This window comes from Mastomys coucha, unplaced genomic scaffold (genome assembly GCF_008632895.1).
Source record: "Mastomys coucha isolate ucsf_1 unplaced genomic scaffold, UCSF_Mcou_1 pScaffold21, whole genome shotgun sequence".
Taxonomy (NCBI): domain Eukaryota; kingdom Metazoa; phylum Chordata; class Mammalia; order Rodentia; family Muridae; genus Mastomys; species Mastomys coucha.
In genome coordinates, this window is record NW_022196904.1 from 68,847,644 (window position 1) to 68,860,488 (window position 12,845).

Genomic DNA, 12,845 nt, shown 5'->3' on the forward strand with positions numbered 1-12,845 from the left:
CCACCTATTTATGAAAGAGATTATTTCTTAAACTAAACAACGTAAAGAATGTTCTTTCTTAAGTACTCTGGTTTCAGTCCCCAACACTACAAAAGAATGTTCTTTGTGACCAAATGCCTCGGTGATGAATGAAAACCATAATTAAGTGTTCCTAAGCACCTGGATATTTTGACCTTGAATTTAATACATGTCCTACCCACTCCATACCCTGAACCTAGGATAATAGGCAGATAGAATCATGCCTGGCTTATGATATAGTGAAAATAGTAAAAGGAAATGATCCCACCTACACACACACACACACACACACATACACACACACACACACCTGCTGCTTGCTCAGTCAGGAGGCGGCATCTGGGATACCCGTGTGTTGGTCTAGCTTTGGGCCTGCAGGACACTTCCCAAGTGTGAATTGCTCCTGAGGGAAGCTACCACGAGCTTCTGAGCAGTGTGGGGCAGAAAATCCACATGCGTACAAGACCCCACCAGGAACATCAATGAAGTTAAAAAGGTGAGGACAGAAGGTCGCCTTCCCTTTTCTTTAAGGGGAGATGCATGTGATGAAATAGCCTTGGAGACCCTAAGAAAAAGAAGAGACAGCCTTGAGCCCCATCTCAGTCGACAGGGAAGCATGCAGCACATCAACCCTTCATTGAAGAGAAAAGCCCAGATTTTCATAAGAAATTCTCCATTCTTTCTGGCCAGCAAAGGCTCTGGACTATGGTGTTTGCTGCCATGGAGTTTGAAGCCAGAGATCCTAGGAGGGTTTGCTATTTCCTGGCTTGGTTGGTTGTTTCTGGAGCCCTGGGGGAGCTTTCAAGCCAGATATGAGGAATGACACAGGTGGCTCTGCGTGGGCGCCGCCTCGTGGGGGCGGGGCGCTCAGAAGCGGGTCTGTGGAGAGTGAGTGGGAGCCTTGAGCTTTCAAGTCCTTGAATTCAAGAAAAAAATGAGTCTGTGTGGTCAGGTGAACTGGACCTCACGGGTTGCATAAGGATGGGGTGGGAGGTTAGTAATGTCCCCCTGAAATGCAGGAGTGTGCAAGGTCGCCCTCTGCGAGCCTAAGGGCAAGCCCATCTCAGGATCTCGTCAGCCTGCCAGGTGAGGACAAGGCTAAGTTCAGGACGCTTATAGCAACACACGAAGCCCTTAGGGCTTGGGAGAAAAAGGTGGCAAGCGCAGAGAGAGAGAGCGAGCAGAGAAAGCAGAGAGAGGAGAGAGAGAGCAGAGAGAAAAAAGCAGAGAAGAGAGAAAGCAAAAAAGAAAGAGAGAAAACAAAGGAGAGGAGAGGAGAGAGAGCAGAGAGAAAGCAGAGAAAGAAAAGCAGAGAAAGAAAGCAGAGCGAGGAGAGAGAAAAAAGCAAAGAGGAGAGAGAAAGCAGAGAGAGAGAAAAAAACAGAGAAAGGAGAGGAGAGAGCAGAGAGAGAAAGCAGAGCGATGAGAGAGAGAGAGAGAAAAAAGCAGAGAGGAGAGAGAAAGCAGAGAGAGAAAACAGAAAGGAGAGGGGAGAGGAGAGAGAGGAGAGAGAGAGAGGAGAGGAGAGGAGAGAGAGAGAGAGAGAGAGAGAGAGAGAGAGAGAGAGAGAGAGAGAGAGAGGAGAGAGAGAGAGAGAGACCAGGTGGACTGGACCCCTCCGCCTCTCCTCCGAAGCTGTTGCCATGGCCACTGGGGACTTTTGATGAGAAGAGCGATGACCCCCTCCTCTTCCTTTCTCCGCTCGCTTTCAGGATGACGTCACAGACGTCCGCGTCCCTGACAGGCCACCTACAGGCTGGTCTCGGCTTTAAAGCAGCTGTGCCTCTGTCCCCTCGAAGTCCAGCAGTCGGCCACCGTGTCCACGTCTAGGAGTGTGCCGGGACTCCAGACCTTCCTACCTCCTCTTGGCGTAAAAATTGCGGTGGGCAGGACAGACGACCGGAGACAGGTAGGTACCCACGGAGGATTCCACCACAGAGCATCCTCCACGCCCACCCAGTCCCCGCTCCCACGCTCTCGCTCTGGGGCAAGCAATGTCTTTGAGAAGGACGCAGAGCAGAGGCTTTCCTCCTCGGCCGCCTCCCCTCAGTAGGTAAAAATCTCAGTTAGTGCCCTACCCCCGCCTCCGTCCCTTCCCTAGGTCAAGGGCTAGTCTTGGAAGGGCTGTCAACACAAGTCCCAACTGGATTCACGAGGTCGAGGCCCGGGATGCCCTGGAGGGAAGGGAAAGGAGCTGCTCCGCCACAGGTGTGACGTCTCCCTTTCTCCAAACTGGGGGTGGGAGGGAAGGGTTGCGGGCGGCGGCGGCGGCGGCTGGGAAAGCCGATCTGGAGCTGACACTGAGCTCTCCTGCCAGCAGGAGTTACAGGGTTGCGTGCGAGCTAAGCCGCGCGCTGCCGCCAGGTCTCCTGTGCCTTTCGCCCCGACTCTAGGTGTAGCGGACCTGTTGCCTGCGGAAAAGCGTCCCACAAGATCTGAGCGCCAGGAGTCCGTGCTGAAGTCAGTCGCGATCCTGCGGGTGAGCATCCCCAGAGTCCAGCGCCCAAGGGAGAAAAACGTAAACAGTGCCGGGGAGAAGCAGCGGGTAACCACCCCAGGACAACCAACCCCCTTTTCCTACCCTTTGCGACGGTTAGTTGGTGGCCCCACGAGCCGAGCCGGGGGGGGGGGGGAAGGGAAGGGGGAAAGAGGTTCAAGGGGCTGTGAAGGCTGGGAAAATAGCTGACGAAAAGGTGCAAACAGGGCAGATACATCTCAGTCGTGCCTTTCCTCTCGCTGGGATCTTGAACGCAGCTCAGGATCCCACTACTTAAGGTTCGTACAGCTTCCGCACCACTCATTAGGCACCAGAAGCTGGACAGCACCGGGTCCGCAGAGTACCAGAGGTCCGTCGGTTCCTGGGCTCTTCTCAAGCTGCCAGGCCCATGTCCACAATCCCGTACTCCATTCAAACAAGGCCAGGAGGTGCGATATGGTTTGTAAAAGAATGGGGGCGAGGGTTCGAGGAGGGGGTCAGCCTTCTCATTTCTCCAGGGCTTCGGGTGTCTAAGGTATTCTACATCACCTTCACTACCTAAACCAAAGGGGAATCTCCACGTTTGGGTCTGTCTTCTCCCCAAACCTTACTGGGCATAAACGAAGGAAAAAACATGGAGTTGGAGAGAAAAGATACCGAGGCTATGCCAGGAAGTAGTACATTGTGTCTGGGTGCCAACCTTTGGGTGTAGATGAAGTCTGTCCCCAATGAGCATCCAGGTACACACACACACACACACACACACACACACTATATATACATGTATACATTATAATCAGAAGAAGCCCTAAAAGCTTTTGTAGAGGAGCACAGATAATTGTTTTGGCAGGGAGGAAAAAGCCGGGGGAGGGGGGAGCTGTCACAAAAGGGCTAATGGAGGTGGGGGAGGAGGAGAGCAGAGCGGACAGGACGCCAGCTCTAGTGTGGTTACCTAGCAACCGCCCGCAGCCCCTGCTTCCTGTTGCCTTGGTAACAGTGAATGGAGGGGTTTTGGCTTCTGTTTATCTGTGAGTACCTTGATTCTCTAAATTAAATATCTCCTGGTAGCCCCTGCTCAGTCCTGGCTGCGTAGGAGTCCCTGCGATTGTCATGTAATACTCGAGGGTACCCTAGAATGTGATTTTTCCCCCTAAGTCAAAGAAATAAGACTCCCCCCCAATCCTTCCCAACCATACCCCAGCCCACTTCGGAGATGTAATCATAAGCTGCCCAGCCATTTTCTTAGGACTTGCAGTTTGAGGTTCTTTTATTTATCCCTTTATATGAGGAGCCGATCTCCTCTACCCTCCCCCCCCACCAAACACACACCACCACCACATGATGAACAAGAGAGATGCAAGACTATTTTTCAAGCATGTCGGCCGTAGATGCCATTGATTCCGCAGCCCCCTCCTATTCTTTACATGAGAGATGGGTCTCAATTCTGGATTTCCTCACTGCTAGGACTTCACAGAGGACGAAGCTAGGTAGACATGTATCTCCCTTAACAATTCCCTACAGCACAGCAGCGTTGGAGTCTTCAAACGTTTATCTATTCTTCCTTCTCTGCATTGGCTTCCTTATAAGACTGGCACTCAGAGGTTCAGTCCTCTGGCATCCCCCCCCCCCCGATTGACAAGCACTGACCACTTCCTATATCAGCCTCACTTGTCTGCATTCATCTGTAACACATGGGTGGGAAATCATTGTATCTACACGTTTTCCAAGGTGACTGTAGCCTTCTCATAGGTGAGGTGGGAAGAGGGAAAAGCTCAGGAAGTTACCAGATCGACCTGTTTTATACATTTATCATCTAGAATAGCTCTCACTAAGAGCCAAGAATCTGTTACTTCCACACGCCCGACACAAGATGACACAGATAGGGGAAACCTCCTGTTTCAAGCAGTAACTATGAGGATGCCTTACACCAACAAATAGTTTGCCTCAGCCTTTCTATATAGTGCTAATACAATTATACATATGCATATATATGTATATATATGTATGTATATGTGTCTGTTTAAGTCCTCACTCCTCCAAAAACCTATTGATGTATTAATATAGGCATTTATATCAAAATGCCTTTCCTTTACATGCTACTATAAAACTTCATTTACACCAAACCAGACAGCTGGTCTGCTTTTTGAGTTTTCTGCTCAGAGAAAGGCTCTCCTTTACTGGGGAGCTATCACTGATTCTCTGGGCCAGCTATCACTGATAACATCAGATATGCTCCATAGCAACAATAGTCTTTTTTTGTTTTAAAAAAAAATTATTTCTTTTTTTTTTTTTTTGCTCATTTCTTTATGGACAAAGGGTTTACTTTCAAGAAGATACCTGAGACCTTATTGGCCAGGAAGGAGAAGCCAGTCTCTCATTGGCTGGTATGTATTGCGTTGTCAACCAATAAGAGGATGCCATTTATCCTTTCCTGACTAGCTGAGAGAGCAGGCTACCCAGAATGATTGAATCTGCCTTAGTTTTACCCAGGAGCAAAGGGCAGGCTCTGAATTCTGGAACCCACGATGGAGCTTTTGCTTTAGTCAACTGAGATCGCACTCGATTTCCCCGAGTCAACTTTTCTGCCTAGCTGTTTGTGGCTCGCCTGAGCATATCCGCAGACTACATTGTTCTGTATGTACCCATTTTCTGAGGCATCATAAATCTGTTTCCAGGCTAGTACAGGTTACTCTCGGGGATCAGTACGTCAGGGGAGCAGAGGTCTGAGATCTCTAGAGATACCGACTTGGTCTTTTAGTTCGAGGGGCTTGGGAAACTTGGGCGGGGGTGGGATGGAAAAATAGAGGAGGGAAAGAGGGAAGCGCCCATCACCTGCAAGTAGCAGGCGGAGGACAGACGGAGACAAGACCCTAACACAGGAGAGGAGCGGAGAGATCACCTAGGAAGGGTGCGGACAGGTAGGTGCTAAGTTGGGTCTATGGAACTGTACTTGGGATGTTCTTCTTTCTGTCACGGTTTATTTCCTTTCTCTGCTCTGAGCCCTGAAATGCTGATGTGAAACTCTATTCCTCAGGAAAAAATGGGAGACAGGGGAGCCCACTGAAGACCCTCTTCATCTTGGACACACACGCAGACGATGACAGCCCGGAGGATGTCTGAACGTGAGTCTAGTCTCCTCGGCTCGTCTCCCCTTACTTAGTTCTTGAGACGCAGACCCCCGAACAGGATGTTGACCTGAAGGAACGCCTCCTTTCCCCACCTCCCACTCTGTGCTGAATTCAACAGGGACCCTGGGCTCCAGTGAAAGACTGTACTACACCTCTGGATTAGGGACTCTTGACTCCCCAAAGGTTAGTCGTGCTCAAAGCAGAGACTCAAGACCAAACCTTCCTGGCGGTGTCTGGAAAAGCCCCCTAACTTCTCTCTGAGCATGACAGCTCAGGTCCTGTACCCACCCCCACCTCAGACTCATCCTCCATATCTAAAGCTTCATATTCTCCAGCCTGCCTCACAAAAGATACACCAAGGCTCAATTAATTGTTTCCATGGTTACGTGGAGTGGCCATACTGAGGATTCCTATCACCCATTACTGTCATGAAGTAAAAGAGAGGAGGGGTTTGGGGATGGTTGTCATGGAGGAAACCATGGAAACTAGGGTTGCTAAGGGGACAGCTCTAAATTCAGAGGGAAGAAATGAGAAGTGGGGAGTGACACTTGGTGGGGGCTCAAGGGCAGGTCACTTTTCGAAGATTCTACCATCAGAGGCTGTAGCAACGGTTTGGGCATCTTTCTCCAACTCAGAGAGAAGGCAGAGTTTAAGAATTTCTTTTTTTTTTTTTTTTTTCTTTTTTTTTTTTGGTTTTTCAAGACAGGGTTTTTCTATATAGCTCTGGCTATCCTGGAACTCACTCTGTAGACCAGGCTGGCCTCGAACTCAGAAATCCACCTGCCTCTGCCTCCCAAGTGCTGGGATCAAAGGCGTGCGCCACCACCACCCAGCTAGTTTAGGAATTTCAGAGACCCCGAACCACCCACCCTCAGGCCAAAACCATCGTCACTGGATCTATAAGGAGAAAGCCAGTGGGAATGGATGGGTCCCAGTCACCCCACGCATTGCTGCTCTGTCTCTGGACTCTGCCTCTTTGCCCCTGTTCTGCCAGGCTAGTTAGTAAGAACACCTACTTGCTCAGGGAGCTTAGCATAGGGCAGTGACTCCGTTGGTGGCGTCTGAATCAGGGGTGCTCAACTCTAGGTCTGCAAAGTGGTCTACAGATGGCGTCTGAGATTCTCTCCAAAGTCTTCCGTCAGGCCCTTTAGCCTGCCTCGTGTCCCTGAAGGTCCCTAAGAAAGTCCCACCTCTCTTGCCACCCACACACGCTCCGCAACTCAGTTAGACTTTCTTTAGCATGCCCCGAAGCAGGCTCTGAACCTCAGAGTGGTCCTGGGTTTGGGCTGTGGAGTGGCACAGTCCCTTGCATCCTCCGCAAAGGAGTTCAGTCAGGCCTGCGTAGATGTGTGCCCCAGCCCAGGCTATGGGCTCTGACGGTGTTAGACTGAGAAGCTTCTTCCTGACCTCATCTGTCTCTGAATTTCTCCAGGTCCAGGCAAGCCCTTCCCCAGTCTAGATGAAGGGAATGCATCAAAGGATGGGGGTGGGGGGTGGGAGCAGAGAGGAAGAGAGCTAGCAATTAAAAAGCAAAAGAATTAAAAGCGCCAATCGGGAAGAGTAATTATCCTTCAGCTGCCGCAGAAATACAATTAGGGCCATGCGCTCCTGGAGCTGCCAGGATATTGTGGCTTTTCCTAATTAAGGAGCGGATGTGCCCTGCCCGTGCAATTAGAGGCTGGCCCAGGCAGTGGGGGCCTCGCCTACCTTCTATCAGCGTAGTGAAAGGGCAATTAACCGTACAGCCTACATCCCGGGCCCACTCTCCCACTTGACTTTGAATTGTGACTCATGAGCCCGGCGAGGATGTTCATCTTGGGCCCTGGGGACCCTTGGGAAGGGGAGAAGAAGCCTGGGCACTACCTGGCTTGCTTTTTTTTTTTTTTAAATCCTTTCTCTGTGATTGTAGAGGATGCCTTTTATAATGGATGAGGAAAGTATAGTGAAACGAGCTGCCCACCTGCTTCCCGTGAGAAATAAGATCTCCCTATGGTTAAAGGAAGTGTGTTCAGGGTGGAAAATAAAACACTCCAGGAGGGAGGAAAAGCAAGAAAATTATTTCTCCCCAATTTTGAGCAGAGACTCTATGGAATTCTTAGGTGTATGGTCAGGGGCAGGCAAGGTGCAATGAGAATATGGGCAAAGTAACGGGAACGGGCTTGAAAGCTGGCCTTCCCTACAGGAGTGTGTGGCTGATGGCAGGTGGCGCACCAAGGCCTGGGGTGGGGGTGGGGCGGCTGGCAATGACCATGGACAGGCCAGCCCCGTTTGGAAGACTAGTGATTTTGTTGTTTTGTGCCTATATCCAACAACAAGTCCCAGTCTGCCACATGGTGTTGGTCATTTCAGCAGCTGCAGGGAGTTGGGGGGGGGGCAATTTCTGGATTTTTTTTTTCCTGCCTTCTATGTTTCCAACGAACCCCTCCAGAAACTACCAGAATATCCATCTCTCTCACACTTCGACGGAAGACACCTCAGAGGGACTTCTCCAGAAACAAGGACGTTTGGCTCTCGAGTGGGACAGGAGACAGGATGCCTGTCGTCAGGGAGTGGTGGGCTGCTCTGCGCCTGCAGACCCTCATTCATCCTGCGAGCTCCTCCTTCGTGAGAGACCACCACACAAAGCGCACAGAGGGCAGATGACAATGTGGACCAGCACTGGAGCATGTGCTCCTAACCTCAGAATCCAGGTGCAAGGGGGCCACCGGATGTCGGCTGGCCTGGAGTGTCTGTGCCCGCCTGTGGGAAGGAGGGTTACAAATACAACTTGCTAACTGCCAATAAACAGAGTTTTGGAAGCCCCGTCTCTAGCCTGTGCTTCGAGGCCACCTTGATGGCAAACATAGTCAATTCCCCACAAATGTGCTTTAGTTCCAGCACCTGGAAAAGCAAGGGCAGGTGGATTTTTGTAAGTTCAAGGCCAGTCTGGTCTACATACTAAACTTCTGTCTCAAAACGAAAAAAGGAGAAAAAAAGAGAGAACATTTTCTAGCACACACACACACACACATACACACACACACACACACACCCTGCTCTGTCCTTTTTCTGGGTGTCATGTAGCCCAGCCTGGCCTTAAATCCTCTATGTAGCTGAGGGTGAACTTGAACTCCTGATTCTCCTGCTTCTACCCCGAGTGCTGGAATTCCAGGCATGTGCATGACCATACTTGGAGAACAAACATACAGCTTCGCACCAGAGAAGCAGGCACTGTACTGAGACCTTCTCCTCCTTTGCTTTTGCTTCCTCTGCCTCTCCCTTCCTCCCTCCCTCCTCTGCCCCTCCCTCCCTCTCTCCTTCCTAGCTTGCTTTCTTGTTCTTCCTTTTCTTTTTGTAGTACTAGAGATAGAACCTAGGGTCTTGCATATGCTAAGCAAGGGCGGTCCCCAATCTTGCCCTGTCTGGAGCTCACCTTGCCAAAAAGTGGGCACCACGTCCTAATGTTGACACCCTTGGTAGAAATAAATTTCTGAGCAACAGTCAAGTGCCTCCTCTGTTTCTTCCCAAGCTGAGTCCCACTGTCACCCCCGACCCGTGAAGCAGGGCACATACTACAGCATCTTACACTTAGGTTGGCTCGGGGAGCCAAGCGCTTTTAGAAAACATGAAAATGAAAACTTTGACTAAGCTTAGCGGGACAATAACTAACCCTTGGAAGCTGTGCGACCTTCAGGCAAGGGGCTTAGTCTCTCTGAACAGAATCACTTCATGCCGCCACCACCTCCCCTCCCACACATGGCTGCTTTCAGACTCAGCCTCTTGAGTTTCTCCACGTTCCAACCCTGCCAGTAGGCAGCCAGCCCTATTGAAAATCTCATTCACACTTGAGAAGTCTATAAATTGGGTCGCTCAGCGGGTGTCGGACCTGCAAGCGGTGGTGCGTATGTGCATTTACCCTAGTGTGCAGAGAGAGGATGCGGGGAGCCGAGGAGAGGAGAGGGGGACTCTCCCCCAGCTGCCCTCAGCATCCAGGGGTGACGTGGGATTGGGTAGACTTGTGTTCAGGAAGCAAAGATGTAGGAAGGTGGAGGGAAGAGAGCTGGAGAAAACTGTCCCTGTGGGTGTGGAGCAGAGTCCTGCCTCCAAAATCAAACACCTCAGTTTCAAGCCACCTTCCAGAACTTTCATCCGCTGTGTGACTTCGAGTGAGGCACACTTGCCACCTCTGAGCTTCAAATGTCTCAATGGTTATGTGTAACTGGTCCCATCTCCCTAGTTAAGATAATTAGGCAAAGGGGGAGGTGTCATAACACATGAAGGCATCTGGGTTTCTTTTGTCAGTTTTCCATGTCATCAGGCAACCTAAGCCACCGCTTTTACTTGGAAGACAGAATAAGTGAGAACTACTAGGCTCTCTCTGCACACGGTTCTATCAGCCCATTTAAATGTTAATCCTCTCCTTGAGCAACACCATGTCTAGTTCAAGCTAATCAATATATAATTAAAAAAAAATTGGCCAAACCGTTCCTCATTTAAAGACACAAATCAAGGTTTAGAGTAGTTGCAACTTGACCCTTAATTACTTGGCAAAATGGACAATTCTTTACTTTCTAAAGTAAGGCGACGTTCTAGGAGCTCTAGAACACAAAGGGGCCGTTGACTCAAGGGTCATATCGTATCGTATCGTTGGTCTCTTAACTCCATCAACACTTCTTCCCAGGGTCCCGCCTCTTATCACTGCGGTGGTTAAGATCCCCTAGCAGCACGTTTCCTGCAATATGCAAGGTCGCAGCGCCCTCTGCTGGTTATTTTGGGTACTGGTTCTTTAGCGGCTGTTCTCGGCTGGATAAAAGAACCAATCCAGACCTTGCAAAATCAGAATCTTGGGCTGTAACCCAAATGTTTGGTAGTGTTTCAAGCTCTTCAGGATCAGTCGAAACTGAGGACCACTTATTTAAGAATTGGTTCAATACGTGAAAAAGACATGCTTTAGAACAGAACAAGTGACAGTGAGAATAAAATTCTCCAGATGAAATTACCCTGGACGTGTGTCCATCCAGTGGTCCATGATAAAAAAAAACAAAAAACAAAAAACAAAAAACAAAAACCCAAAGTGTGATACTAACCTGGGTTGCACATTTTCAGGAGCTGAGAGAAGTATAATGGTACCTCAAATATCAAATAGGTTCAAAGTCCAGCCACTGCTGAGTTTGGAGTGCTGTTGGAAGGAGTGGCGATGTGAGTAAGGCAATTAAATGATTTACACATGGTCCCTTCAGTCCCTCTAATTCTGTCCTGGTTCTGGACCACTGCTATACATCTTGTTAGCTTGTAGACATACTTATGGGCTGGATGTGTGGCTGGGTGGCAGAGTACTTGCTTAGTATGCATATACTTAGTATATGCTAAGGCCCTGTGTTCTATCCCCAGCAACACACACAAAGTTGCTCAGTCCCACCTTGTTTTTCAGTGAGTCTAATCAGGTAATGCCTATGGCCCTAGCATATAAAGAGCCATCACCCTGGAAGCCTAACAGATGAGCATCTCCTTTCAGATCTGCACCCAGTCCAGCATCAGAGGCATCTCCACAGCACCCCCACTTTGTCTCAGAATAGCTCCACATGGAGGTAGGACAGCACATTGTGCACAGTCATTTGCAAAAGCAAAACCTCAAGTCTCCTGTCCCAAGCGTTTCCTCTCCCCCATTCCCTCTTGCTGTGTAGCTACTGTAGCTAACGGTAAACTTGAACTTCTGATCCTCCTGCCTCCACCACCCAAGTGCTGTGATAGCAGTCATCCAGAAGCAGGACCAAGTTCAAGATCTGCTGTAAGAAGGTCTGAGGGACTAAATCACTTAGTGACTTGACTCGCACGGCTCCTCCCAACAGCACTCCAAACTCACCTGGTTTAGGTGATGCTGCCAATCAAATCGTGCTTCCTGATTGAAAAGATGGAGAGGAAGGGGTCCCCAGAGGTGAGGTACGATCAGGGTACCAGCTCAGCAGGCTTCTGTGATGGAAAAACTCCAGTCCCTCAGGAAGGACAGATGCTCTCACTCCAGGGTTGGGAGAGTGAGCCCAGTGGCTCCCCCTACAAAGTGAGCATGGGCCCTGATGTCAAACCATCAAAGTGCCAGCTGTCACAAGGGCCTGAGACCTCCTTTTTGCTGTTGTTTGCAAATATTTCTGTCATAAATCCAAGTAGTCACAAAAGATGTTCCAGAAATATTGACATCTTAAACGTTTCTTTTAGGCCAGTGAGATGGCTCAACTGATAAATGTGCTTGCTGCCTTTCCTGATGAACCCGAGTTGAACACCCAGGACCATGGTAGAAAGAGAAACACTCCTTGGAGTTATCTTACACACAGACACACAGATACAGACACACAGAGACACATACACACACAGACACACAGACACACATATATACACACAGACATACACAGACATACACACAGACACACACATACAGACACACATATACACACAGATACAGGCACAAACAGACACACACACATACACACACTCACACACACACATACACACACTCACACACACACACACACACACACACACACACACACCATAAAATATGGAAGTGCTGAAGACAAAGCTAGGTTAGTAGAATGCTTGTAACCATGAGTTCTGCCCTCTGCACCTAACACACACTGGGTATGGTAGCACATGCCTATAACCTTAACATTTGGAAGATGGACATACATGATACAACCTGGGCTACATGAGACTCGTTAAAGAAACAGGTGAGTGAGATGGTTCAGGAAGTCAAGGTGCTTGCTGCCACGGCTGATGGCATGAGTTGGATCCCCAGAAAACCACATGGAGGAAGGAGTTTTCCATAAGTTTTCCTCTGACTCCCACATCCCGTGTATGGCATGTGCACACCTGCACACATACGAAATAAATGGATCCAAAAACAAAAGGCCCCAAACATTCCCAAATCAACAGAATCCAACTGCCAAATGAGCGTAACCAAATGTCCACAGTATAGCCATTCTGATGTCAGCTATACCCATTGTTTTTTTAATTTTGTTTTGTTTTGTAACCCAGGTGGCCTCCAACTTTCTATGTAGCCAAGCCAAGGATGACTTTGTGCCCCTCACCTCCCCAGTGCTGGGGCTACTGGCATGTGTGCCAGCCACTACTACCCAGCATGGTATCTTTTCTTTATCTCTTTAGACAGTGGCTCCTGACGTAGTGCTGACTGGTTGCCATGCCTGCCACATTGTTGCTTTTTTTTTTTTTTAATACTGATTAGTTTTATT

The 12,845-nt window shown here is 49.4% G+C and overlaps 1 long non-coding RNA gene across 5 annotated transcripts; it reads left to right on the plus strand.

Annotated features, from left to right (window-relative positions):
* The first annotated feature begins 1,741 nt into the window (after window positions 1-1,741).
* On the plus strand, window positions 1,742-8,421 carry LOC116102428. 5 transcript variants are annotated; one of them, XR_004123177.1, is made up of 6 exons: window positions 1,742-1,927; window positions 2,120-2,943; window positions 4,811-4,878; window positions 4,975-5,616; window positions 5,741-5,805; window positions 8,051-8,421. It is a non-coding gene; the product is annotated as an uncharacterized LOC116102428 (long non-coding RNA). The 5 variants fall into 5 exon arrangements; XR_004123179.1 differs by lacking the exon at window positions 5,741-5,805 and having other exon boundaries at window positions 4,975-5,412; window positions 5,529-5,616; XR_004123178.1 differs by lacking the exon at window positions 5,741-5,805 and having other exon boundaries at window positions 4,975-5,128; window positions 5,529-5,616.
* Window positions 8,422-12,845: the final 4,424 nt, after the last annotated feature.